Source organism: Paramormyrops kingsleyae, chromosome 24 (assembly GCF_048594095.1).
Source record: "Paramormyrops kingsleyae isolate MSU_618 chromosome 24, PKINGS_0.4, whole genome shotgun sequence".
Taxonomy (NCBI): Eukaryota; Metazoa; Chordata; class Actinopteri; order Osteoglossiformes; family Mormyridae; genus Paramormyrops; species Paramormyrops kingsleyae.
Genome location: NC_132820.1, coordinates 2,444,839 through 2,472,836, shown reverse-complemented (window position 1 = coordinate 2,472,836; position 27,998 = coordinate 2,444,839). Strand labels below are relative to the sequence as shown.

General features: G+C 45.0%; 1 protein-coding gene and 1 long non-coding RNA gene across 3 annotated transcripts in view; one reads left to right on the top strand and one right to left on the bottom strand.

Moving 5' to 3' along the window:
- Positions 1–2,587: 2,587 nt before the first annotated feature.
- Positions 2,588–27,998, top strand: part of LOC111855424 (neurexin-2-like) — a 589,098-nt gene continuing 563,687 nt past the window's right edge. For both annotated transcript variants that reach the window (XM_072706252.1, XM_023834418.2), the window contains exon 1: positions 2,588–2,795. The gene's annotated coding sequence lies outside the window, so the exon portion shown is untranslated. The remainder of the gene's footprint in view (positions 2,796–27,998) is intronic.
- LOC140582372 (uncharacterized) lies at positions 9,815–10,625 on the bottom strand. The gene is made up of 3 exons (XR_011985314.1): positions 10,519–10,625; positions 10,148–10,167; positions 9,815–9,908 (listed from the first exon to the last, which is right to left on the bottom strand). It is a non-coding gene; the product is annotated as an uncharacterized lncRNA (long non-coding RNA).

The following is a 27,998-nucleotide window of genomic DNA, read 5'->3' as shown; positions in this document are numbered from 1 at the left end:
GCATTACTTGCATTATTTGTTTTATTTGCATTACTTGCATTAATTCTTAATTAGCCATACTTGCATTACTTGTATTGCTGGGATTACTCGGGTTGCTTGTAATACTTGCATTTCTTGTATTTTTTATTTTTTCATTTACCCCCCCCCCCAAAAAAAAATTTGTATAGTTATCATTTGATTGTTCTTGCATTCTTGTTCTAGTTGTCCAACGCTCTGAAGAATCACAGTTTCGCTTTAATTGTGTGAGCTGACGATGAAGTGACTTGACTTGCCCACTGAGACGTCAGAAGCGAATCCTGCCCCTGACTCATTTTAAAGTTTAAAACATCTTCTTGTACGACTCCAACGGAGCTGCAGAGGCAAATGTGTGGAACATGAACAACTGGGGAAATAACCTTTACAGGGTTCCCTGCTTATAGGTAAAGTGTGGTATTTTAATCAGTACAATTAGAGTCAGACATACAGCCCAAGGAGAAGTTGCTGATTCTGCTGTTTCCCCTAAACCTGTATGTGTGTGTGTGTGTGTGTGTGTGTGTGGATTTGATTTATATTACATTGCCGGGACCAAATGTCCTGCACAATATAATAAAAACCTGTTTTTTGACATTGTGGGGACCATTAATGTTAGGGCTGGGTAGGGGTTAAGGTCGTCATGTTGGGATTAGGGTTTTTCCCCATAAAAATGAATGGAGAGTCCCCACAAAGTTATTGTTACAAACCTGTGTGTGTGTGTGAGTTGGCTGTTGCCATGTCCATCTGTGGCATGTTATTTCTGCACTCAAACAGGCAGCTGGAATGAGCACCGTGACTTTGAGGAGAAGGATGGGCGAGAGAGGTAGAAGATTCAGAATGGCGGAAGGTGAAAAGGTTCAGGGAACGTTTGCGGTTCTGCGTAGGGAGAACTGCAGGTGCCAAGAGGATCCCAGCCGAGGAACGGGTGACATTCACCAGCAGGAGCACATGCTTCATGGCTGTACCGCTGTGTAGGACGAAAAAAACGAAACCAGACAAATAGCACGTGTTGATGCGCTTTAGCTGTGTTAGAGCTGGCAGAGTGAGAAGCAATTAAACATTAAAGCACAGAGATGACGTGTAAAATCTGAGGATTAGCGAGATTTCAGGCACGCGAGCCGCTGATTTGCCGAAGCGTGGTGGTGGGAATGGAACAGGAACCAGGAAACAATCACGTTGCCCATTTTATTCATTCTTAAGATTTTTCTCATTTTCTGGAGGTATTTTTGTTTGTTGCCCTCGTAATTATGCTCCCAACGTCCAGGCTTGTGCCCCGGCCTTGTAATTGTTTTGGCGGAACTTGAATCGCGCCTCTGCAGATGCAGAAGGGGTGGGGGGTGTTTTATCACTGGTGCCCCCTGTGGTGCTGAAACCATAACAGCGAGACAAAGAAAAGGACGGGATTTGCGGCTGATAAGCAGACGGGGGATGTTGTGCCACATGGGGACTGACGTTTCCAACAAGCATCCATAGATGGATCTCTGTCTGAGGACAAGGGGCTTCGAAGTTACAGCAACAGAAAAGCCTACTGTCTACTCTAGTATCTTCACAAACCAATCTCTTTTCTTGTTCTCCTCTGGATCTCCTATATCTATGTTCTGGGCCAGTTACAACAGAATTAATTGTGGCAGTGCTGGGAATACTGTCCCGGGTGCCCAAAGCAATGTATAGTTTACACTGTCTGGGTCTGAATTTGAAAATATTATACAGCAGTTATTAGAAACAAGAGTCACTGGGTCTGTGAAAGGAAAAGGAAGGAGAATGACAGAGCAAGTATGTTATGGACATGAAACCTGGGGGAACTCTGACATTTGACGGAGAACAAAGAGGTGACGATCACCCAGAAACCCTCGCTCTCTCCAGCATAACTAAGATAAGATCTGAGTCAGTGACAGCTCTGAATGAATCAGAGAGACAAGGTCACATCGATGACTCCCAACTTCACCTTATTAAAGTACCCCTGGAAGAAATGCACATCAGCCCGACTGGGGGAAAATCCATTTTAAAGGAAGATTAAAGAAAGGAGAAAAAAAAGACAGAGATTCAGCTAAGTAGATTTTTTATAGAAGCAGAGTAGGTATTCCTCCGCTAACCTGCATGGGAGTCCACTGCTGTCAGACACAAGCAGACGGAGCGGAGGATGATGACGTGGGTCAGGGAGGCTGACAGGGACGAGCCGGGCATCCGGGGGGGGGGCTGGCATGATGGGGGCCGGCAGCCGGAGGACAGATGTTCAGAGCGGGGGGGGGGGGGGGGGAGGCTTGGGCCCAGAGGTGGGTGTTAAAGTGGGCGCAGCTGTGCGTGACGCCATGAGCCAGGGCTACGGAGGAAGCAGGGCCAAAGCTGAATGAAGACCCAGATATCTCAGGCAGGAAGAGCAAATGCTGCGGCTAATTACCGGGGGGGCTGTGATCCGGTCCAGCCGCATCCATCAGGGTGATCATAAATGCAAATACACCAGCAAAGCAGCTGTTTCTGCTTACACCCAGTTACCACTCTGATCTTCCGTTAGCTTGGAGTTTTCATCAGTACGAAAGCAGTGACTACCTTCTTCTCAGCTTCCTGTTTCACTGCGGCCATTTAGGCAGCTAACGGCGTTACTGTGTTACACTTTTGATATTCTGTGACGCTTCTCCTTGACAGATGAAGTGCCTTATTGCTATATTCTCCTACAATTTGCAGTAAATATTGCGGAAAATGGGTCTTAGATTGGATAACTTCTTTACCGGAAGGCTATCGCACAGCTCAACCTTAGCTGTTTAGTTGTATGGATATACGCAAAGGTAAAAGAATTTAATATTGACATATGTAATGTCTTGATACAATTTTACTGTGGTGATACAATTGAGGTTTCAGTTTCAAATTGCAAAATATACCTTCTAAGAGTAACAAATTGCTTTGAAAATAAGAGGCAATTAAAGAAGAAGAATTATTATTATTTGTGCTACTGCATAATGTGCTAGTAATTTTGTGGCTATAGCTCGTTAAGATGGTGGCGTCTTCATATAAATTCTTGAATTTAAATAACTGTATAATGTTAGATGCCCGTCTTCAGTGGCAACATATACATACTATAAAAAAAGTATGTAACACTTTTTTCAAAGCAGTCATTATAATGCACTATAGATACCTTCATAACGCATTATAGCCATGTTTATTATGCATTATGAATGCTCTGTGACAGCGGTTCTCAACCTTATAGCACCACAACCCCAATCTTTACCATTCCAACTCAGCCCTGACCCTATATCAAGTATAGGTTTAAATTAACACTATGATCGAGCGCGGTGCACTCTGCAATTTGTGCCAATCAGTGCCTATCGCACAAATCCGACTGGATGGGCCAGTGAATTTAAATGAAGCATCTGTGGTTTGGCTTCTTTGATTGGTTGAGTGTCCACTAGTTGCGCTAAGCACCCCTTTTATATAGGATAATGCTAGGATTGGGGCTGGAAAATCTGATTATAGTCATTAGTTATAGCCATTTGTATGATGTTTTATGAATGCATCATAATGCATTATGAAGGCATCTCTATTATAAAGTCTGAGGTGCACTGAGAAGGTGGCTCATGAGAACAGCGGAATGGGGACCTCCGCACATCTTCATGTAAATGTCAGGTGTCAGTCGTCACACAAAGGTCGGAGACTTGGTGAAACTCCTCACGCCTCCTCCGGTGTGTCGGCTCTGTCAGGATTCGGGGGTGACCTCCGAGCCGCCGCTCTCACTTTTCGGGGTGATCTCCGAGCCTCTTTTGACAGTGGTCACATTACTGGGGCAGTCTAACAAGGCGGAGGCCTCATTAAAGGCAAACAGAGAGACGTCTGTCTGCAATTCCCCGAGTGTCTGTAAGCCAGAATGCCCCTCCCCCTTTCAGCCTTCATGTCCGTCAAACAGACATTTTAAAAAATTCTTCTAAAAATCCTCTGACTTCCTATCATCTGTGCTGTCAAGCCCAGACTGCCGCTGCCATCTCCAAAATGATCTGTCTTTGCGCAAAACATGCGTCAGCGTGTTAATGTCAATCTCGGTTTGTGAAATTATGAAACAACAAATGATCAACTATAGAAAAGTTATTGTGTCAAAACTGACATTACTCGTTATCTATCATATTCCCTTGCATCTCCATGTACGGTACATAGTGTTTGATATGCATCTTCTATACTGCTTACTCAGTAGAAGCGGGATGGGCAGCTGTGGTCTTCTAATTTAGTAGATGGGACCAGTATGTTTTTTTGGGGGGTGGGGGGGCATCTATATGTCTTTTTGCCTCTCCAGCACTGGCCCAGCCCATGCAATGCAAGCCATATTAAAATTGTAGTGCAGTAATTATGAATTGCATTTCTTTTGTTATGTAATGTCTTTACAATTTAATTTTGTACTGTAATATCTTTAGAACAGAACTCACACTGAGTGTGACTGAAATCTGCACAGGAAACTAAGAGTGCGCACGAGGGAGAAAGAGTGTGTGCAACGTGGACTGCAGTGAGCCGTCGGAGTAGAGGCTTGGACGGTATGTCATTTAGCTGGAACACCCGAAATATCGCGGTAGGCAGTGTTACCGTAATACCGCCCAAGGCATTGTCTAACCAAGCCTACGCTTAAGCAAGACACACACAATACAGTGTACAACAGACAATGGATAGAACGGCTGAAGACAGTCATGGATTTTTGTCAATGATCGGATGGCAATTGGCTTCGGAAAGACCACAATTATTCGTATCGGATATTTGTTTCGACCAGATGTTCGGCCTGGTTTCGCCCCTAGTGTTTTGCATTCCTCCAGGTAACCATTTCTAGCTTGTAGTGGTCAGGCAGCACGATGCACTGGTATTTATTTCCAAGAGTTTTTGTTTAGTTCGTGTATAAGACATATTTTAAATATTTGTGTAGAGAGCGCGGACTGGAAAAAGCAAAACGGGGAATGAGACCCGGTACCTACAGCAGATATGCTGAAGTGCGAGATATACGCTGTATATACATCAAATATTGAATTTTACATTATTAAATTGTGGAGCTTGTCTTTTACAGCTTGATCAGCCTTTTTACTCATTACAATTCTGCAGAATGGCCAAAGGAAACTGGGCACAATTAGATAAGTGTGTCATTTAAGCTGCTCCTTGGCAATTTGCCGGTCAAAGGGATTGTGATCCTCAGATGACGTGGTATGGAAATGACGGCAAACGCGAAAGCCAAGGTGAATCCCAATTTCAGTTTGAAGAGTCTCTCCTCTTAAAAACATAAGATTGTACTTTTTGTGCATTGCCGCAAATCGCATTAGGTTATAAGAACAATTTAATAGTTCGTTTAAAGGAATTAAATTCACAGACTCTAAACAAATGCATGGTACTTACATAATGAATTATAACGTGTTTCTTTTTTTTTCTTTTTTAAATGAGCAGTGATTTAGCTGTCAGAAAGACCGTTTGACCTTATTTTAACGATGGATAATTGAGCTCTCCAACCAGAGCGTCTATTAAAAATGCAGATTGCATGTTGTTTGAATAAAAATATCAACTAAAATTGCAGTGCCATTTTTTAAATAGTAATTGGGAATTGACGTTTTTTTTCATTAAAAAATGGACGTGCCGATGCGGTTCTGGTTGAGGATTTATTCATAAATGAGGCAAACCGTGATTTTTTTTTGAGGACCTTTACTGGAAACTCTCAGTGGAAACTGTGACTATAGCTGAAAGTGGGTTTTTTGTGGAGCTGGGTAGCCTGTCCTGTCCTCTTGCTATCCTCTTATTAAATTTGACAAATATTTTTGGACCCTGTAAACCGGTACGCTACATCGGTTTGACACAATAGCACAGCTACAGTACTCTGTCATAGAATGACGGTACATTTCATGTATGATGAATTGAGAAAAAAAAAAGAAAAGGCATGCACTGCTGGTAAGGTGATGCATGCAGACCTGGGTCAGGGCCAGTGAGATCCTCACTGTATGTGTGGAGGCGCCGGTAAAGGTTAGTGCGCTGCTCTCATGTTAGAGTATGCAGTGAGAGTACAGACGGGTGTACGCGGTTTCCTGCCGCGTGGGGTGTACACTATGTTTAGCATATGTCAGGCGAGTTTCAGCGAGATGCTAAATAAGGAAAGCAGGGCTGCCAAACTGGCTTCGCCGGCGAGCGACAATTAGCCAGCCTTCAACTGTTATTTCAGCTCGAATACACACAGACGCCGCAGTCATGGGCAAATCGCTGGATTAGCACGCGAGACCAAAATGCGCTAATCTTCCAGAAATGGCCACATGAGCTCATACTGTAGAAGGGAAAAAAAAATAAACAAACGCATCTCAGTAGAGCCATCCAGGTGATCCCAGACCTGCACAGCCCCGAATGTAGCCTCACTGTGTGAGATGAGGTGTATAGGGGCTGAATACTCCCTGATGCTCCAGAGATAATCGTGTGTATCTGGGTCTCTGAGTTTGCTGTCCTGTCACACAGACCTGGTTTGGGGACCCGCAACATGGCGTTTGCAAGGGAACATTGACTTTTCACACCTAGGGCCGCCCACCTATAGCCGTTAGTTGCCATGGTGCATAATCCTGGGGGTTCTTACAAGGGATCATTTGCATTTTACACCTTGGGCCACCAGATGTTCTTCAGTTGGTCAAAAGTCTGATCTTGATTGGTGGCACAATGTCTTGCCCCTCCTCTAAAATCCCTCCCCATTGGTCCACAGTGTCGTCAGACATGATTACAAACGCCCGCTATTATCATGCATGATTATTATGGGCCTATTCATGTAATGAAAGGCCCATATTACTCTTCACCTAGTATTATTACTGTTGTTGTGTTGGGTTCATCGGTGCAAAATTTAATCTGACAAACATTGAGTGAATACACAAAATTACACAAATACGTTAAAGTACGTAAACAGTACCTTATAAATGACGAGGCTGTGTGTGTGTGTGTGTGTGTGTGTGTGTGTGTATATATATATATATATATATATAATCACTGTATGACATTTAACAGAACAGAATATACTATAACAAATAATTGAATAGATAGAAATGGTTTTTAGAAATTAATAGGAAACTAATTTCTGTGCATTTCGGAGAACAAACCGGAACACATCTTTGGTCTGCGTCAAGTCTGTTCTGTAGCATCTGACACAGTGCGGACAACTCTGTACTATGGGCTGGAGGCCAGGCGATCCACACTGACCATCCATCCAAGATGGCGGCATCCTCTTCAGACATCATGTCTAATGTTGTGGCCTTCCGTATGGAAGCCTCGACCTCAGCCGGTTAACTTTGAGGACAAGTGGCAGCTTTGTGATGGCGATGCTGGTTCTCTTTCAAGCGGGACACAGCACCACGATAACTCAGGCTATAGAACCTGAGCAGCTTAGGTTTCAGGATCACGGGTCTCAGTGCTTGGGCCAATCAAAGAGAAGTAGCTGTGTTGCTTGACATAACAGATGGACTTTCTCAAACTCGCTGGTATGACAGCTTTTTATTTGTACTTTATGGGTGACTCTTTACTTGAAAAGACACAAATAATACAGAATTATGTTCTTAGTTTGTTGTTAATACATAAGTAAGTCTTAGTTACATACTAATCTCATGTTAAATCATTGTTAATGAATCGTGACGCATGTTTTATCCCAAGCAGTTACTGTATTTGTTACTGTATCTGTTAATTATGTAAACCTTTGTGAGCTACTGAAGGAACAACTGAGGAATTGTTGAAGAGACAGGTAATGAATAATACAAGTTAAATGCTGATCTCATGTTTGTTCATCATTAATGAATCGTGACGCATCTCTAATCTCAAGTAGCAGCCACAGTTGTTCTTGATTTCTTCATAATTTGTACTTTAGTAGCATCTGAGTTATTGCTAAGTATTTATGCCCCGTCAAGAAAAGTGTTACCGTTTTATTTATATGGCCCATGAGATGTTTATAATTCATTACTAAATCTGGCCAGAAGATCGATGTTTCGTTTTCCACGGAATAAAAAATGATGTAATGTTATTCCACTAATAAGCACTGGCAAGTTTCCCCGCCACACCAGATTGGGGGGGGGGGGGGGGGGGGTTTGCAGGTGAGGGGCTGGGGGGGGGCAGATTTCAGTTCCCAGCCCCAAATATACTATTAACTTTTATTAGTATTTTTTAAGGCCAAGATATCAGCTAAGGACTGCGGTCAGGCAGGTTCCTGAAATCCTCGATCTAATAGCTGTATTTGGACAATTGTGAGCGTTTATAGGTCCGGATAGCAAAGTTCTACTGGTATCCAGTCACCCCCAGCAAACAGCGGGTCTCACACATGTTTCACTTTGTCCAGTTGCTCCTGCATGCAGCACTTTTCACAGAGGGTCAGTCAATTTCCACAAATGGGCAAACAGCTCACACTGAAGCTTGGCCTCTTTCTATCAACCCCATGGCCGTACACTTGAAGTGAACTCATTTCTACCCCATGGTGATTTCATAGCACACCCCCCCCCCCCCCCCCGTCTCACACCCACAGAAAGAAGAGTCACTTCATACCCCTAGAAAAATATATATTTTGCCACTCTTGAGTTGTGGACTCATGCTGCCATTGAGCCTTTCTGTTGCTGTCACCTCCCTGCCCCCAACCCCCCACCATCCTGATAGCAGCCAATCCCACTTGCCGCCAAGCCACATCCACAAGGGTGTCTGTATGTGGGAGAAATCTCCCTCCATCCTCAGCTTGTGGGACTTCAACTTGCACAAAAATGGTCTGAGGGCAGAATGAAAAATGATTGAGAGACAACCGGTCAGTTTGTAGCAAAGGTGGGTGCAAGACGTTCTGTATTACATTATAACACCATTAGAGTGAGCATAACACATCCATGTAAAGCACCTTGGGACGACTGCTGTGAAAGGCGCTATATGAAAATAAATTGAATTGAACATCTGATTAGTTGGTCCCGCCTCTTCTTGTTGGTTACATCCACCTCTTCTACAATCTGATTGGTTATCTCTCTGGACCACCTCTTCTACAATCTGATTGGTTATCTCTCTGGACCAATCATTTTTTGTTCTGCCCTCAGAACATTTTGGGTGAGTGAGTTCAGGGTAGTTTTATTCTCAGAGCGCAGTAGTCTACTTCTTTATCTTACCCACTCCTTATTTGCGTTATGTGTACACTGCACTGCCTGTTAGATTTCACCGCGTCTACATATGTATCGTCGTAAATGTAATCGGATTTATTGTGGTAGTGTATGCACCCCCAGATAGCAAAAATCATTTGGCCCAGATCTGGCCCAGGTCCTTCGTAAGTTCTGGGCCAGATCCGCACAACGGACTTGGGCCGGTGTCCTTTGGCACAACGGGCCAATACCGGCGTGGATCCGGTTTCCTTTATCTGGACCAGAACTGGGCCAGCTCCAGACCAAATGAGGATTCTTTTATAGTGATTTGGCCCAAATCTGGGCCAGATCGGGACCAGTTCTGTACTGAATCTGGTCCACATTTGGGACAGATCAGGGCAAGTCTGGCCCAGATACGTATTGGATCTGGACCAGCTCATTTTGTGGATTTAAAAAGTACTTAATATTACTAATAAATCAAGTAGTAGCATACATTTGTTGAACATCAAAATTATTTTCTTATGCTACTAATTCAAATGAGTAACAAACCCCTTCACCACAATAAAGTGGCAATTCTGGAAATTTAGCAACATGACAGCACCACCTAAAATAAAAACAGACTAGCATTTTTGGCATTATGAAATATGACTCAGGAAATTTAAACATTTGAAATTTATTAGAAACAAAACTATACAAAATTACATCGACAACCACAAGTACTGACTGGATATTTATAACTTCTTTATTTTTAACATACAAAAATACATTATGAAAAATTATGCACAAACATCATTTTGCTACTCAACATATGGTTTAATTCCCAAGAGGCATCTGCAAACAAAAAGACCAAGAAAAAAGCTGTTAGTTGAATATTAAAGATTATCTGTCATAATAATCAATGCATATAGCTTACCGTAACTTAAGGTATATAAGCAAATTAACTTACTGAACTTCATTAACGTTTAAACGTTTTTCCCCTAATTTGTATAATTATCAGACAACAGTTTTACACGGTGATATTTCTATTTTTTCCAGACAGCTAGAATTATAGAAGAATAAAAAACACTTACCCTTGAATATGTGGCCGAACCTAAAATGGAGACAGAATATGCTATTGAATGTCAAATGTTTCTGCACATTTTCTCGATTAATCTACTAAATTCACCTGAAGAATACAATTAATTAAAATAAAAACATATTTCAGGGTATTATAACTCTCATTATTGCCTTTTATTACCCGACCCACGCTTTTATTAACCGACCCACGCTTATTTTAGTACGAGCTATATAGCTAACACAGACTCAGTTGCCAGCTAGCAAACTAGTTATAAGTCCAAACATTTTAAGATTAACTTAACAATTAACAGCCCACCAAAATCAAAAAGGTACTAATTTACTTCTAGCACAGTTTGACCGCACTATGTGACTAAATTGCACGTACCTCAATAAAGCGGCTTCCTAGAACTTTATCTGCACGCTCCGGTGATCCTGTCAGAAAATGAAAATTCGCGCGCTCGTCCCCCGGATCCGGCCCGTAGCTGCTTTGATTCTGCTGACATTATTGCGTTCCCGCCACGGAAGCCTGGGCACGGGCCATGTCCGTATCGCAGCTGTAAAACGGATGTGACTGTAACGCGGATCTGCCGGACTAGAGGCGGATCCGGATCGGAGTCAGCTGCTATCTGGGCCTTCATTTGTATTTGCAATCTGTGTTTTGTGTTTAATCAGTGTTTACCGGGATGGACTTGCAGATTTTCATTGCATAGCGGCACTGATTGTTTACTCTGTGTAAGACGAATAAAACTCTTGGATCTTGAATCTGGAAAGGGGGGTCCCTCAGGAAAGTAGCATGTCGCTTCCTCTCCCAGGACGCCCCTGCGGGAACGTCGTTTAGCAGGCAACACGCGGAATGTCGTCTTTCTTCTCGGATGGACCAGAATATGAGTGCAAGTCCTTCGACAGCTGGCTGGGGACGGATGCGCCGCCCCGCTCCCCCCACTGCCCCGATAAAAATTCCCTCACAATCTTACCCCACTCTGCTTCTGTCCCCCGGTCCCCTGTGAATGATTAGATATACAGGTAGTGAAACTCTCTGCCATGTGTTTGGCTCAATAATCACATTAATCAAATGATTTATCTGACGCAGCTGGCATCGTCGCCAGCCGGTACCCAGCGTTTCCTCAAACAGACAAACACCCACAGTTCAGTGATGGGCGCATTCCGCCCGGCAAATTTTGCCTGTGTTAATAATTGATGGCATTGACCGATTGACGTAATCCCTCCAGCTGAATTTACCTGTTACTGATAGCAGTGACAGATGCGAGGCACAGCAGGGGTATTTAAGCAGGCGGCATCAATCTTCGCCTCTTTTAACCCAACGGGGGCCACTAAATTAACTGCTGGGAAATGGTTAAACCAGTGAGTGCTTGATAATCGCCGTCTGTGAGCCTCTCGCATTGCTTATTTCTGTAGTCGTATCTATTCTAGGACCACAAATCTCATTTCACAATTAATACCAGTAAACCACGGTGCTATTTTAGTGGTGTGGCTCAGGAGGTTGCGATTGAAGCATGGGTTAGGTTCAGACAGGAACAGGGGAATGTTCTCATACAATGTTAAAACTCGACGCGAATATGCAGAATCTCTCTTGGTATTTTTGAGTCTCTTTTTTCGTTGTTTAATCTGTAAACATGATCATTTTTTAGTAGCTCAGAAGAAACTACTTTTGATTATAATGCTTGGCATGCATATGTGTTATAAGTGATGCAGACTTCATCGTCTGTCATGGATGGGTAGGTGTTCAGTAGAAAGTAAGTAAAAGGCTTTTAATGACAATCCGTCTTTCCACTCACATTATTCATTCATTTAAATCGAGCCACATTTGTGATATGCTTCATAATAAAACAGATACCTTGCCATTCGCCTGTTGCAGGTTCCTGTTTCAGTATTTTGTTTTTTAATTGTTATTGTATCGTCTTGTCTTGTAATTTTTATTTTTTTATTTAAATGTACTCGCTGCTATGATAGCTTAATAGATTATCTATCTATCTCTATCTAATCATTAATATAATATAATTGAATTAATATAATTAATATATACACAAAGCCACGGAAAAAATAAGTGACCCCTTTATGTCTTTAAACAAATCTGCATTTTTAAATTCTGGTTTAACAGTGGTTCTGGTTCCACTGGCAGAAGGCTATGTTGAGCGACAGGCTGCTTCCAGATTCAAAGTTTCTGAAACAGCAATAAACAAGAATAAGGTGAAGCAGGAGACACTGACAATGACCAGAAACCAGCCAGGTAGAGGGCGGAAGTGACTTTCTAATGCCAGAGATGACCGTCAACTTATCTGACAGTTTCTCATGAATTGGAGGATGACCTCAAGTGACCTTCAAAAGGAACGGGAAACATTAAGTGCAGGTGTGAAGTGCACTGCTAGGACAGTTTGTATCAGGCTCCTAGAAGCAGGACCGAAGTCCCATAAAGCAAGGAAGAAGCCCTTCATTAATGAGAAGCAGGGAAGAACCAGGCTGGCAAAACAAAAAGTATATTATTCACAGACACACACACCCATAGAGTGAGAAATGAGTCCCTTAATTTTCTGTCTCTCTCTCTCTGTATGTGTGTGCGTGTGTAGTCATATGTTAGCCTGCCTGTAGAATGTCTATGAAGTACTTGTGAATGTACATATTTGGTATGTGTACGTATACATGTGGTATGCGTGGTGTTTGTGTCTGTTCGTGTGGTATGTGTGGTGTATGTGAACGTACACGTGTGGTATGTGTGGTGTATGTGAATGTGCGCGTGTGGTATGCGTGGTGTATGTGTGCGCGTGGTATGCGTGGTGTATGTGAACGTACACGTGTGATATGCGTGGTGTATGTGCGCGTGTGGTATGCGTGGTGTATGTGAATGTACACGTGTGGTATGCGTGGTGTATGTCTGCGCGTGTGGTATGCGTGGTGTATGTGAATGTGCGCGTGTGGTATGCGTGGTGTATGTGTGCGCGTGTGGTATGTGTGGTGTATGTGAACGTACGCGTGTGATATGCGTGGTGTATGTGCGCGTGTGGTATGCGTGGTGTATGTGAATGTACACGTGTGGTATGCGTGGTGTATGTCTGCGCGTGTGGTATGCGTGGTGTATGTGAATGTGCGCGTGTGGTATGCGTGGTGTATGTGTTTCTGTGCATACCTATGCTTCTATAAAAATGTACATATACGCTTTCAAGCAAGCAGAAGTTGCCGTGGTAACTGCTACTAGAAAGCTCTTCGCTAGTACATTGTTCTTTCAGATTTGAAGCTAAGAGTATGAATCCAGTCACTTCGAATGAGCTGCGGTGCCCCAGGGTGCAGAGACAGCTTGCTGGGTGACCTGCGTGCAGATTAAATTAAAAGATGATTTTTGGAGTGCATATGTGTGATCATCTTGAATATGTCTGTCTGCAGAAAGGCTCCCGCGGCCTTGGACTTCCCGTGTGACGGCGGGGGGGTTTGGGTGTCAGTCATCCTGGGGCCCTCGCTGTGCCGAACCTTTCTCTGACCTTGCGTTCGTACTTCCATGCCTCCCCCCGCCCCCGCCCCCTGGGTCTGATCACTTTACCAGCCAGACTGCTCCGCAAACCACCGGCGGGGGTGTAGGGTTACGCAGAGGGGAGAGGCTTTCCCCGTGTGACTCAGTCAAAGTGCATTACAGAGACCAGTGTGGTCGTGTGCTTTCTAGATTCTAACCTCTATGTGGGGTAAAGCCACAGTATGTCACTAACATCCTTCTGTTTCACGCTTTAAAGGAGCTTATTAAGCTACAGATAGATCTTCCGGTGTCTTTTGCAGGATAATTTTCCCCCGTCGTCATGATGTAACCAAGCAACCAGAGCAGTTTCCAGGTTAAGACTCGATCTGTACCCTAATTTATAAATTATTCCTGATGCATATGAGGGGAGTAGGGACCAGCCGTTGGGGGTGGGGCTGTCAATCACAATATTTATAATAAGTGTTTAATTTGGATTCATTCACCCCCCCCCCCACCCCGCCCAATAAATAGACTGTTGTATTTACATTAAGTTACCCTCCCTCCCCCAATATCACAGTGTCTCCTGATACCCCTGTTTGCCCCTCCCATCGCGAGACGGTAAGCCTCCCGTCACTCCCCTTCTGCCTCTCGAGTTGCCCCCCCCCCCCAATAGCGAGAGCTCCGTGTGCCGTCGGCTCCCATATGGTGGCGATGTAGAGGCCGTCCGGGGGGGTGGCAGGAGATGCGAGACGGCTGTCAGTCTGACGTCGGCGTAGGGTGCCCCCCCCCCCCCGGCTGGCCCAGCTGTCAGGCTCCCGTAAACGCTGCACGCTTTAAGCTCACCTGCGGCGCCTTCCAGCAGGCCGCGCCCACGTCCGCCAGACCCGCCGAGCGGGATCTTAATACCCTCTGGCATGGAAGCTGCTGTCCTTCAGTAGAGCTTTCTATCCAGTTCACGCCATAAATAATGGAAGGTAGGATACCCAGGTTCAAACACGGATGAGAAAGCTTAGGGTAACATATTCCGCCAAATCAATATTTATCCTCTCCTGGACTGCAATTTTCCTGGGCTGCAGGTTGAGTGAGACTGGGCCTGAGAGGATGCACTATGAATCTGGACTTTCATTACCGGGCCCCTGCGGTGAGGTCAGCGCCGGTCACACATCAGGCGACAGGCGGTCGGCTGGGCGATGCAATGCACTTTGTCACAGACAGGGGGCGCTAGCGGCGACGCCGACATGGGGCACCACATGGGCGTCGGCCGGAACTGGGCGAGGCCAAAATCTTCAAAATGGTTTGTTTTAACACTTCTGTATGGAATTCCATAATTTTAGCATTCATTAAAAAAAAAACATTTATCCTTGTATTTAAACAGTACAGACTGTGACTCCCCGATATGCATCGCCATTTATAAAAGTTACAATCTTTACTATTATATTTTAAAAATTATCATTATTATTTAGTGAAGAAAAGTCAATAGTATCGTCCTTGAAATACATCTTACATTTGTTCATTGTACATTTTTCCAATGAGCCATAACATTCAGAATTTAATTTAATGGATTTATTATCTAACATAGCTTTAAACATGTTTGCATGGGTAAATCCTGAGGTGCAGAAATCGCAGAGACAGCCACGGATAGCTTCATAAAGAATGGTTTGGCTGCTCGAGATCCTTTCGCTGGTGTCCGTATTGGTGGTGTAGATCTGAGTGGTAGAATAAATTAGCCTAGTTCTGCAGGGGGAGTAAATCAGCTGGCTTTAATTCCTTGGCTGCCTGGTGCATCTTGCTTTATGAGGTCTATTTGTCAGCGGTTACAAGTGGTGAGGCTAGTATGGCGCCCCCTTGGGTGGGGGGGTGTGAATTGTCACACAGCCCACAAGGTGGTCATTTGCAGATGAGCATCCATCCATCCAATTTCTGAAAGCACTTATCTTATTCAGGGACGTTGGGGGTCTGGAGCCTATGGTGGAAGGCGGGGCACCAACCCATCGCGGGGCACCAACCCATCGCGGGGCATCAACCCATCGCGGGGCATCAACCCATCGCGGGGCACCAACCCATCGCGGGGCATCAACCCATCGCGGGGCTCACTCACACACACCACCGGACACTTTGCTGTCTCTAATTAGCCTCAGCATGTTTTTGGACTGCGGGGGGAAACCGGAGTACATGCAGGAAGCCCCACAATGAGACGGCCAGAACTTGCAGACTCCACACACACACAAACCTAGTGGGGACTTGAACCCAGGTCCCAGAGGTGTGAGGTGACAGTACCGACCCCTGCAGATGAACATTGATGTTAATTAAGCTTAAAAATAAATAAAGTGGGGATGTGTTGCTTTCACTGTGCATGGCGGCATCGCAGGTGTGGTTGGACATCGCAGGTCTTTCACAGCAGTGCCTGGAAGCAGGTTGGAACTCATGGTGAGATTTAGGAACCTCTACCTATGTAAAAGGTTTTGTAAGCAATACATTTCGGCACGGCGCCTATGAAATATTCAGCACAGTAGTCGTCACACATTCCCGCTTTGCGGCAGGGTCATTTGTTCCGAGCTGGCACTGATTCGCCATATGCTGTCTTTGGGCCTGGCCTGCAACTATCGCCCCCTGCTGTTTATATTGTGTAACAGCATGGCTGCAGGAGTGCCACACTGTGCCAGCGATGGATGCCAGCGGCCATGCTTAGTGGCTAATAAAGGCTTCTTTCAGGCCCTGCCCTAAAAAGTCAGGGAGTTAGAGAAGGAGAGGAGTCATTAGCTGTGGAAAATAAAGCACCCCCCCCCCAGCCGCCAACGTCTACCAGCCAGGAATCTTCAGTGTTCGTGCAGATACACCAGGGTTGCCAGGTTTGGCCAGCTGAGATTTTCAATTCGAGACGAGTCTGCACACACAGGCACATGCATTTACATGCATGTAAGAGTTTTATTACCTGGTGAAGCGTCTCTAGGGTTTGCAAACTACCCCAACGCTTTTGATGTAGCTAATTTTAGGTTTAAAATGGAATAATATAGATTTGCTGCAAGATTTCTCGTGTGGGCGCGAGAGTCTGAAAGCGTGAGATTTGGCAACCCAGTCCACATTTAACTGGTTGTGAAACCAGTAAGAATGGCCACAGGAACAGGGTGCAGGCGCATGCAAATGGTAAACCAGACTGGTGGAGTATTGGCTGCACTCTTAGACTGGCCTTGATGGGGGGGGGGAGCAAAATCTAATGTCGTGGCCCGGTCGGCATAATAACCCCCCCGCCCCACCCCCCCCAAAGAGCCCAAGGTGACATTTTGCCCGGGGGGAGGGGGGGGGGGGGGGGGGGCAGGCATGCAGGCAGAATTTCTTGCTACGCTCCTGCTGATAAGATAAAACCTGTGTATGAATGAGATTGTTTGTTTTTTTTAATTAATGTAAACGGTGTAGCAATGTGTTTTAGGAAATGCAGGAATGTTAGGGGTACTAAAAGCCTCCAAACATGCCTAAATCACCTGGCGTCATAGTTTCGGGGTTTAGATGTAGAGATTAAGTGCTATTCCATAGAATTCCTCGGAAACAAATATACGCCGTTTACTGATAGCAAGACGGAGAGGGACGGATGCTATTAAAAAATAGGCGGAACCATAAATTGTTTTATCTGTTAAATTAAAAAAGTTAATTAATTGTAAAGGTGTTCACTTTGTATTTTGGATTTCGGTAAGAAGCGCAGGGGTTATGGGAAATATAGGGGCTTTGTAATGCTAATTGTAGGGATATCGCAACGAGGCAGTCGAAAGGTGACGCAAATTTAATTAAAAACGGGTCTTTCTCAAAGTGCGCTAATCAATGGACCACTGAGGCAAGGCCCAGCACCAACAAGTGCGACACGGCTCTAATTAAGGACTTTGTAACCTTCAATCTGCTGAGAGGTCAAAGGTCATCACGCTCATAACAATGGCAGAGGTAGACAGTGTCCTGTTCTGCAGTGCTAAACTAAAAAACGGCTCTATACAGCGGGGTGTGCAAATTGATATAGCGGGTGGGTTTTTTCCCCCACTTATTGCAACACGATATTTAGGTTAAACTATTTAGAGAACCCCCTCGGGCAGGAGGAAAATCAATATTTTCTGTCACGAAAGTGAAAAGCTCCGATTTTGTGTTTTGACTTTGTCCCATGTTTATATAATAGGAATAGGATGAGAGTGGTTGTTAAGGCGACTTCCAGATGCAGGCCTGCATGGGTAAACAGCAGCAGCATGCAGGAGTTCGTGTGGAAACACCATTAAGTCAGACTCAGACGGTGAAACCTTGACGTACAAAAGTGAGCTTTAATAATGAACCTTAGAATAATTCAAGGTTGGAATTTCTGAGTTACTAGTTGGAAATGTCAACCGGAATCTCTTTCCGAGTCGTTGTAATTACGACTCGGAAAGTCGGGGAACCCCGACCACAGAATTCAAGATGGCGGCGCCCTTTATCAACGGGAGTAAATGCTGCAGTAATATACTGTTTATTAGTTCTTAGGTCTTACTGGTATTTCATTAAGTCGGTCAAGCAAACAGTACTATCCAGCCACTATCTGTGGATGTGCTGTTACTGTGTTTTTATGTGCAAAATATAATAATAATGTTTTATTGACTGATATTGCTAACAGTGGTTAACAATTAATGGAACTGGGGCCTGTATCAGAAAGTAGGATTTCTTAGGTGGATAACTAATCGGATTTAAGATAGTCTCGGCTGAATGTAAGTGAACAAAGAGAGTCCATTTAAACTGGGGTACCTTAAACCCGACAAGTTATCCCAACTAAGCAAGAAATCCAGTTTTTTGAAACATGCTATATGGAACATTGTTAACTTGGGTGTGATGTCATTCCCAGTTCCAGTAAATAATTTTTGCTCTCCTGGTGGTCACATCCATCACCCATCCTCTACAATATGCCTCTGTTCCCAGTTTATCACACCATGGGAGTGCTGTGATCTGTGGCTTGTGCTGGGAGGTAGAAGAAAAGGAATAAACCAGGATTGTCAACTTTGGCCAGCTGGCTGGCGTGAGATTTTCAATTCAAGAGAAGTGCACACACATTTACATGCATGTAACAGTTTTATTACCTTGTAAACAGTCTGTAGGGTTTGCAAACTACCCCAACGCTTTCGATGTAGCAAATTTTCAGTCTATAATGGAATGACATAGATATGGCATAAGATTTCTTGTGTGAGAGTCCGAAAGCGTGAGTGTTACGGCAGATGCGTAAGACCTGGCAACCCTGGATGTAAACGTCTAACAAGAGGTGTCCGCGCACCTATGCACATGGAATGATTTGCAGTTATCAGTTTGCTGGAAATTTGTCGTTTAAGCATGACGAGTCCCAGGGGAATATGAAAATCCTGCCTACCTCTGACGGAAATTTATACTCGAACCCGCAACTCTGCAGGTGATCCAGCGATTTCTCAACATTGAACATGAGCATCCAAAACAAAGATGTAACAATGAAGTTTTATGTCAACAGGCATGTTTGAAAACGCCACACATTACAGATTGCGGAAAAGCATTTAATATCGGAGCAGATGCAGGCAGTAAAACACTGCATTTATGAAATATTAGTAGGCGTCAGGCGGCCGGCCGCCTAAGGATGAGCTTAGCGTGTTAGCATGTTAGCGTGTTAGCATGTTAGCGTGTTAGCATGTTAGCGTGTTAGTGTGTTAACAGGTTAGCCCGTAGCATGCGCCGCTGACACTGCCCCCGCAGATGTTCAAAGCTTCCGGTTAGCAGCAGATAATCACAGTAAACAAATTCTGGCCTCGTCCCTCACATCAGTAGAAATATGTTCCTCATTACCGGGGCAGCTAGGGGCAGCTAAACTATCTTCCTTCTGCTTCCCAAGGGCAAATTAAATCTTCACCATTTCAAACGTTAAGCTGATTTTTTTTTTTATTTCCTTCACTAAGTAATTATTATTATTTTATTACATCTTTCACATATTAATAAAGCTGTCATTAAGTCATGTATGCTTAATGTTGGGAATGTTGCACTTTTTGCTGACTTGAATGTCTGTCTTCTTAGCCTCGTGCTCTGTTTGGCAGTCGCTGTGCCGCTCCTGCTCCAGTCCTGCTTACTCCCATAACTGGGAGTTTGCTGGAAGCTCACTGCACTTACGCCCATAACTGGGCGCTCACTGGAAGCTCACTGCACTTATGCCCAGACAGCTGTGAAGTACGTTTGTAATGCGCTTTTTGCCTAAATTTCTGGGGCGGTGTAGCCAACCACAGGCCCGATAGGCCAATAGGTCGCCCTTGGTTGATTCCAAGGACCTGGGGGGGGGGGGTTGAAGTGCCTGATCAGGAGCAAACAAGTTAAAAGGCCAATAACATGCTGGGTTACATCTCTAGTACTTAATGTAAAGTAAGGTAAATGTAATGTAAATTGCGTTCTGGGATTGTACTTTAGGCTCTGCTATTTATCTCGCAGCTCTGGCTGTGCCCGCTGTCGCCTCGTAGCGTTAGGGGTTGAGGTCTGAATCTCACTTTGCAGGAGCTGCTGGAACCCAGTCTCCTCCTGCTGCTCGGAGATACACCATTAGGCTAATTGGTGCTGCCCGTAGTGTCTGCGTGTATGCAGCCCTGGCTAGTGTCGCCTCCCGCCTCCTGCCCCCCCCGCCCCCCCGCCCGGGAGAGCTTCCAAGTGGCCCAGCTCAGCATAGATGATAAGAAGATGGATGGATGGATCTGACAGACTGGCCTCGTTTCCCCCACTAAAGGCTGCGCAGGTTGAGGCATGTCAAAGTGTACAGACAGCTTCTCTGGCCTGTTTGTATGTATATTTGTACATGACACACTTCTCCGCTTGCCAGCCGGAAGCCGATAAGCCAGCCTACACTCTGCCACACTGTAATTTCATGTATACAACTTTTTTGGAGGAAAATGACATGGGGGACATTTGGGGGCAGCTGCAGAGCAGCGAGATTAGAAGCCCTGTTTATGTGGGTCTTTATCTTACTGCCAGTATTATTAGTCAATTACTGCCGCGTGCTGAGAGATTCTGTGTTCCTTTGTGCCCATATATTATTTCCATGCAAACATAAGTCACCATGGAAACAAAACATGGACCCTCGGGGTCCCCCAGAGACGGCGAGCTGGCTGGGGAACGTTTCCCAGCATTCCCGATAAGGCCGCAGTGCCCTGCAGGGGGCGGTATCGCGTCTGTCAGGTGTCCAGCCTGGCTGAGCCCCTCCCCCGAGTCTCCTCTGCCTGCGAGCTGTCACTCCAATGCAAATGCTGAAGGATTAGGTCATTTTCTCTCAGGACGAACTTCACAGGGAGGCGGCCGAGACCCACAGGATCTGAAGAATGGCCGGGGGGGGGGTTGGGTGGGGTGGGGTCACTGTATGCTGTACGGACAGCGTCACCGTTTCGGCTTATGGCTCGTTAGGGAGCTGTGTCTAATTTAAAAAACATCCACTGTCTCTGCAGCCCTGACCAGGATAATTATTTAGAGGATGGATGGATTATTGTCCATGATTAGTTGCTAATTAACTGAAGTTAGAAATGTAGTAATATTCCGTCTGGCATTTTCTTCCTCCCGCCCGTCTCCAGTCCATTTTTCATTTTCTTTTTTATGAAGTGGCTATTCTCCAACAAAAATAAGAAACGGTCACCAAGCCTGTCTCACAGAGAGAACGGACCGCTGTTATCCAGAGAGACACAAAACAAAAAGTCCACCAGCAAAGGAATGAGAAAAAGCACCAGCGCACTCTAATTACTGACATCCTTCAGAGGGCTTCGTGACACGGCCTGGATAAAGCCCAGCTGCTTTACACAGAAACACACACACCCTCCCTCCCTCCCTCCCTCTCTGCCTCTCTCTCTCATGACGGCACATGGGGAAATAACATCTGCTTGTGTACTCTTGTTATGAAACGCTTCTGACCCCATGCTGTGCTTAGAAGAGACTCATAACTCTGAGCATCCCTTACCGTTACCACAACAGAACTGGTAACGGAGAGATCCTCAGACTGATTGTTTTAACCGTACAGGAGAATTTCTTTCCAGATAAACTCCAGAATCGTCTTTGATGGGTCCGTTTGTCTCAGACAGGAACCTCAGATCTCGGTAAATACGCCAGAGCTCCGGTGCCGTCCTGACCAAAGGAACGGGGGGCCATCCCAGTTAACCCATCCTGCTGCTACACTGGGATGCTCATAACCTCATGATGAAGTGTGTAGAGGTTTTTACGTGCCGAGTAAGGCGACGATCCCTCTGTCTAAGACTGAGCTCAATAGCTGAAATGTACTCTATGATTATACAAGCCTATTCTGCACACTTCATCTTTTTGCTGCCTTGGAACTAAAAACCTAACAATGAAAAGATAATTAAATAATAATAAAAAAAAACTAGTGACTAGAATTTTTGTTGTCAGGGTCCTCTAATGTCCCTGCATTTACGCCGAATGGAGGTGATGTCAGACACTCAATTGCGAGAACACGACTTTGTGATTAGGGTGTGTTTAAGAGATGCGTCTGTACTTTGTGCGAATCTAATTAAAGATTAAACTGGCAAGTGGGACTCCGGTTGTTTTTCGTACATTTCTGTGTAATGAAAGGTCTCGACAAACTCACTTCACATGGCATGTTAGGCTCACTCCCATAATCCCTCTGCCACGAGAGTCATGGCGTGATGGCCGCCATGTTCTCATTGGTCACTCTTCTGTTTCACAGCCCAATTCAAGCATCCTCTGGGCCCCCTGAGTGCTGGTGATGTACTCGACTTGGGTGGGTAGGGTGGGGGGCAGTTTGTCACTCCCAATCCGAAAAGTGGTGCAGTTTCTGAGGCAGGCCTACAAGTCACAGGACACAAAGACATTTCATATTTGACTTTATTGTCATTGTGCTGTGTATACTGTAGATATAGAGTCAAGAAATGCAGCTATATCTACCCATCCATTTTCTATACCTGCTTGTGCTATGAAGACACGGGTGTCACCCAATTGCAAGGCACACACAGACCGACACACACACCAAAAAAATGTCCCCACAAGATTAAAAGTTTTCATCACAACGTGGGGAAATCTGGTCCCCACAATGCAGTCATTATAAACACACAAACTGGTAACTCCAATACCCCGTAGCATGTTTTTTTGACTGTGGAGTGAAACAGAGGAACAGAGGAACCCCCCCCCCGCCCGACATCACGAGGAGAGACCATACACACAGAACCACGGTACTAAGAACAGGCCCAGCACGCTGCCTCTGGTTACCATCCAGCCAGGTGCAAGTAGATTATATATAGATACAATAAATTATAAATGATTCGTTGGTATAAATTATCGTTGTGTGCATACTGTCGTCTGGAATATAAGGTGCAAGGGGTCCAGGCAGGATGTCTGATTGTAAAGATGTCACCACAAAATCTGTGATAATCCAACAGGATTCCATCTGATGAGCCTGTTTGCGTCGGTGGTTAGAGCATGATCACCACGCGGAGTATGTCTCTGAAAGGGACTCCATCTTTTCCTAAAGATCCATTACGTCCTTAGTTTTCCAGCTTGTCTGTTGCTGCTGCCAGATTGACTGTTGGTTCGTCTGAGCTTATGCATGAAACATATGGCTTTACAAGCGAAACCGAATGTAGACATGAGTCTCGCGTGCCGGATGCCCCTCCACCGTGGGAGGTGTCTGTGGTACGACAGTAGGTCACCGCCATATGCACTGGAAGCAGACCGACTCCCGTTTGCCAGCAGATAATTGAACACCCAGCACTTTTGGATGTGGCTGCATGTAGCAGAATGTTTTCCTACCATTAGGAAAAACACAGAAAGGCGGGACTGGTGAGTGACGGGGGGGCTACTGTAACGGCACGACAGGCGGCCGTGTCTGGGCTAACAGGGGCTACCGTAACGGCACGACAGGCGGCCGTGTCTGGGCTAACGTAAGGCTACCGTAACGGCATGACAGGCGGCCGTGTCTGGGCTAACAGGGGCTACTGCAACTGCGCGACAGGCGGCCGTGTCTGGGCTGACGGGGGCTACTGCAACGGCGCGACAGGCATCCTCATCTCAGAATGAGCTGGGTGCCTTCCCAGTAATTAATTTCAGAAAACAATGAAAGTCAGCACATTCACGTAAAAAAGCTTGCCCCCTGAACACCATAAATATACCCGACGTCCAAAGCATTTCTGTGCCTGTGAGGCTGTGTCTCTTTTTGGCAAACCAAAATTCAGCATTTATTTACGTGTCCACAGTATCATTGTCACTTTATATCCTATGTTTTCTTTTGTTTGTTTTAATTTCATAAAAGTCCCGGATATGACTTTTTCACGGCTTGGACTTTCTGCTTTGTAATATAATAGCACTTCATCTTTAAAATATGCTGTGTAGCAGTTTTGCATACCACACAACATAGATTATAAATTCCACTTGGGGTTTGTTGTTGCAAACTCAACCAGCACCAAATAATGGCACTGCTCAGCATTGGAAACGTCACCTGGGAGCAGCGGTTCGGGTTCCTGCTTGGTCACACGGTCACCTAAGGTGGTTGAGGCAAGAGCAGATTGATGGAGAATCACTCAGTGTCTGTAATGAACCATAGCTGTACATGTGGTGGGTAGATCGGGCCTGTTACACTGTCCTAGTAGGCAAGATGCATCCATCCATCCATCTATCTATCCATCCATCCATCCATTTTCAGCCATTTATCCAGGTCCAGATCAGGGAGCAAAAGTCTGAGCAGAGATCCCCAGCCCTCCTCCTCTCCAGCTACCTCCTCCAGCTCCTCTGGGGGATTATTCTCTCCAGTGTACTCTGCGTCTGCCCCGGGGTCTCCTACCCAAAACATCTCACCAGGGAGCCGTCCAGGACGCATCCTAGATAAATAATAAAATAATAATACATTTTATTTAAAAGCGCCTTTCAAGACACTCAAGGACACTGTACACAACAAATGATAAAAAAACAAACATAAGAGCAAACAATTTACAAAATCTATATAAAACAATCCAGATAGATGCACAAACCACCTCATCTGGCTCCTGTCGATGCGGAGGAACCAGAAAGTACAAATCCAGACCAAGGTGACTGTGGCTCTTTATACTCAACTGGTTGGTTGAAACAAAACCTTGGTCTGGATTTGTACTCTCTGGACCTGAAATGTCCGCCTCTGACGGTGGGCAGGATGTCGTACAGAAAGACTAAACAGATGCCATACCAAAAGCATTTCTTGTCTTTTGGGATTGGTCATTGCAGCGACAGGAATAAATCAGGTGATGCTTCGTGGTCATTGTGTTTCTTATGGTGTCGGTGTAGTTAGGACGGCATTTGCATTCTGGGATGAGAGCTAGTCTGTGCATTGCGTTAGTCTCTGGGGAGCCCAAACTTGTTTATGTTGCTTGAAACAACTGTATTTAGAACAGGGAATTTGTTAATTAAAGCAATTTTAATGTGATAAACTACTACAGACAATTTACTTTGTTAAAATAAGTATTTCTTGCAGGTATATATTTTTCTTGAACATACATTTACCAATATTTTTATGTAGTCTGGACGGAAATATACCATCATTTTCTATTACAATACAATATTTGTGGTTTTTATTTATTTTTTCATCGTTTTTCTTTTTTCGGTGTCGCCCTGCAGCGAACTGAAATGTATCTAACTAAATCCATCTGATGCAAGCAGTATCTCAAACTTTTAGTTTTAATTCCCATCTCTCACGTCCTCCATGCAGGACGCCGCCATTGACCGGCGATTTGCGGACACTATAAATCCACCTTAAGTTTCACTGAACAGGAAGTGGTGACGCGTAACCTGCAGAACAAAGATTCAAAAAAACTCATTATGACATCATAATCAGTAGCGAAATGCGAGAGTTCTATTGCATATCACTTATTTAAATACGGATTAAAACAGTAGCTTTTTGTCTTTGGGTTGTCTCTTCAGGAATGCTTTTTTTCCATTTCAATAATTCCAATCGTAACCTAAGGAGCCTATCTGAGCTGCATTCTAACCCCCTTGTTTTTTTTATTGTTGTATTAGTAATATTTTATTTGTTGGGTAAAAACTTGGGGAATGGAAACCGGTTAATGTTACTTCCTGGAATCGCAAGCTCAGCACAATCTTGAATCGGTAGCACTTCACAAAGGGCCCATTGTTGTCCGCTCGCACCGTTGTTCGATCCCGGAGGATAAGGCAGGAATAATTGCTTACGGCTGCAGCTTCCAGAGCCTGCAGCTTCTGTCGGGTAAGCCGTGAGGAGCCGTCAGCTACAGCGCCCCCCTGAGGTCGGCCGCGGCTCCTTTTCCCCGCGGCGCCCGCTCTGCTACGTCCGAACTTCCCGGGCGGGCTTGTGTCGCGGCGTCCGCATGCTGTTCACATCTCTTACTCTGTGCACATCACGCAATAAGCAAGCCGCCGCGATGTGCGTTTCTCCAGATCAAAGGCGGGGGGCGCTGTGGAAGCAGGCCAACCCAGTGAATCCAGAACTGGTTGCTTCTCTAGAATTTCTATACAAAAATCTACCAGATTTTTCCATCAGCAACTGTGATGGAACAGATGGAACTCGATCAGTGGGTGGACTTTTTCGGTACCTATGTTTAAATACAGTACTGTGCAAAAGTCTTAGGCTGTCAAGGAAAATGCTGTTGATGTTGGTGTCAATCTATGATGTTGCACCTGCCGTGTGAGCTGAGCTGTCCCCAATATATGCGGCCAACAGTCCAACACACTGATATATATATATTTAGTCAAGCACTTGCATATATTGTTTGGCTAATTAATCCCTTATTTATTATTAATACCATAGTCATTTAACTAATTAAATGAATTAATTAAGTGAGCTGCTGGTGAAACCAAAGGAAAACACGGAATAGCGGCTGCAGGCCCGTAGCCAGGAAAAAAGCTCACTGGGGGGCGGAAACTCCCCCGACTGACCTGTCTCTCTGGGGAGGGGGGGCTGTGGTGTGTTGAGGGTTTAAACCCTGTTATTTTCCTGCATGACTACATGCCTGTGCTGAGCTGCCGCTACGGAGAGGTCTGGGAACCAAAAGCCATCCAAAAAGATATCAATAACTGTCTCGAGGACAGAAGAAATTCTTGTTTATATTTCATTCCGTTGCTCTTAATTTGCATATGTTCTTGCACTGTCTGCAAAAAAGTACCTTTGAGGGTACAATCACTGGCTGTACCACTAAGGGTCTGCCAAAGGTATCCTAGCTGTAGGTAAATGTACCTTTTAAGGTACAGATATAGACTCTGAGGAACATTTGTGTACCATTGGTAGTACATTAATGTTTGTACCCTGGGAAACAGGGCCATACCAGAGCTGTGCCCTTTATCCTGACAGGGTAATGTTTAACTGTGCTTTTTTCCCCATGCAAATATGCACTTAATATCTCAATAAATAGCTTTAAATATTTCCGTTCACAGCCTAAGACTTTTGCAAAGCACTATAAATATATACTTATGCGTATGAGTATATATACATTCACTGGCCACTTTATTCGGTACACTGTCTTAGCACCAGGCGGAACTGACGTAATTCTTCATGGCAGAGATTCAGCAAGGCGTTTGAAACATTCCTCAGAGACTTCGGTCCATGTTGACATGACAGCATCATATGGTTGCTGCACATTTCCCGTTCCGCCACATCCCATAGGTGCTCTATTGGATTGAGATCTGGTGACTGTGGAGACCATCTGAGTGCAGTGAACTCATTGTCATTTTCAAGAAACCAGTCTGAGATAATATGAAATTTGTGGCACAGCTCGTTATCCTGCTGGAAGTAGCCATTAGACGCTGAGTACTCCGGCTCTGTAAACCCTAGAGATGGTTGTGTGTGAAAATCCCAGTAGATCAGCAGTTTCTGAAATACTCAAACCAGTCCATCTGGCACCAACAACTATGCCACGTTCAAAGGCACTTAAATCACCTTTCGTCCCCATTCTGGTGTGTGATTTGAATATTAACTGAAGCGCCTGACTTGCATATGCTTGATTTTATACGTTGTGCTGCTGACACACGATTGGCTGATTAGATGTTTTCGTCACTGCGCAGTTGAACTGGTGTACCTAATAAAGTGGCCTGTGAGTGTGTGTATGCAGTGTATGTAGGTGGTTGCTGCTGTGTGAAAGCGCGTCGCCATGCTAGCTTGCAGAATCTGCGAGGATGCCATTCTTCACGAGTGGCCCTTTGAGGGGTAATGTCTGTGAACATCTGCTGTGTGGTGATAAATCGGACTCCTGTTGCCGGAAGGTTCCGCGTGTGGCCTGGCGTGTTTAATTGGGGCCGTTCCCGAGAGCGGCGGCTCTGAGATTCACACCTTAAAGGCGAGTCCGGAGCACAGCGCGGCACATGAGCGGGAGGAAGGATCCTCCGCCAGCAGATGGGCGTGGCTAAATCCAGCCTGTCCTCGGTGGGCGTGGCTAAATCCAGATGTGCCGGAATGCGGCCCG